We start from the raw sequence: 1,782 nt of genomic DNA, 5'->3' as shown, positions 1-1,782 counted from the left end.
GCATGGTTCTTTAAATGTTGCTTTGATGCACAGTAAAACAGGCTACTGTGCATTAAAGTGAACCCACTGGAGGGTGGGGGGGATTTAATAGCAGCTTTCAACTACCTACAGCATGATTACAAAGAGGATGGAGCTAGACTGCTCTCAGTGGTGGCAGATGATAGAACAAGGCGTGATCGTCTCAAGTTGCAGCAAGGGAAGTTTAAGTTAGATATCAGAAGAAACTGGCTCACTAGGAAGTTAGTAAAACACTGAACAAGTTACCCAGAGAGGTTGTGAAATCTCCATCCTTGGCAGTTTTTAAGACCTGGATAGACAAAAAGCTTTGGCTGGGAGGATATAGTTGGGGATGGTTCTGCTTTAAGTAGGGGGTTGGACTGGATAACCTCCTGAGGTGTCTTTCAACCCTAATTTCTATGATCCTATGAATTAATTGTAACATGGGTTTCCTGTTTATATGTTTTCTATCTATATAGCCCAGGGAATAAAATTTTCTGCTCAGGTATGCATGAACTCCTATGTCCCCTATTAATCTCATTGAAGTATCAGATAAAATGACTGTTCAATATCAACATTAACTGCTTAATTGCCAATTGTTTGATGCACAGAAAGGGTAAGAGGGAAGAAGACTCCAGGATGCTGAGACCATAGGTACTGCTATAAAGAAGAAAACTGAAGCTAAAGTAAAGAGATCCATCTTTTCTTTAGCAGCAAGAGGGCACAGCAGCCCCCCGGGCTCTCCAGGGATCTAGCAGACCTCCTGAGGCTCAAAAGAAAGGCCTACAAAGGATGGAGGACGGGATTCGCCTCCAAGGAGGAATACTCTGCACTGGCCCGGACCTGCAGGGAGCAAACCAGAAAAGCCAAGGCTGCAACTGAACTCCAACTAGCTTCGAGCATCAAGGACAATAAAAAGTCCTTTTTCAGATATGTGGGGAGCTAGAGGAAAAGCACGGGCAACATTGGACCCCTGCTGAACCAGATGGAACAACTGACAACTAGTGCCCAGGAAAAAGCCAACCTATTAAATGGGTACTTGGCATCGGTCTTTCATCAGTCCCATGGGACGCCCATGCCTGCTACAGGACAGGAAGATCCCCTGCCCTCCATCAATGCTGACCTCGTGAAGGAACACACCTTGAGAGGCTGAATACCTTCAAGTCAGCTGGCCCTGACAATCTACACCCCAGGGTACTCAAGGAACTGGCAAGCATCATAGCCTAGCCTCTGGCACAGATCTCTGAAATCTCCTGGTGCTCTGGTGTAGTGCCTGAAGACTGGAAGAAGGCCAATGTGGTGCCTATCTTCAAGAAAGGGAGGAAAGTGGATCTGGCTTAACTACAGGCCCATCAGCCTGACTTCCATCCCGGGGAAGATCTTAGAAAAGTTTATTAAAGAGGCTATTCTTAATGGACTGGCCGATGCCAACATCCTGAGGGACAGCCAGCATGGGTTTGCTGTGGGTAGGTCTTGCTTGACCAATCTCATTTCCTTCTATGACCAGGTGACCTATAACCTGGACAAGGGAGAAGAGATTGATGTCATATATCTGGACTTCAAAAAAAAGTCTTCGATCGGGTATCCCATGATCTTGGCGAAACTGACCAATTATGGCCTTTGGTCGACCACGATCCGCTGGCTGGGAAATTGGCTCCGTGGTCGGACCCACAGGGTAGTAATTGATGGACGTCAATCTTCATGGTGCCCTGTGACCAGTGGGGTCCCCCAAGGCTCTGTCCTTGGACCCATATTGTTCAACATTTTCATTAATGATGTGGATAC

This window comes from Crocodylus porosus, unplaced genomic scaffold, assembly GCF_001723895.1.
Source record: "Crocodylus porosus isolate Cpor-Errol unplaced genomic scaffold, CroPor_comp1, whole genome shotgun sequence".
NCBI lineage: Eukaryota > Metazoa > Chordata > Crocodylia > Crocodylidae > Crocodylus > Crocodylus porosus.
The sequence above is the reverse complement of the archived record's forward strand: the minus strand, read 5'-3'. Positions refer to the sequence as shown.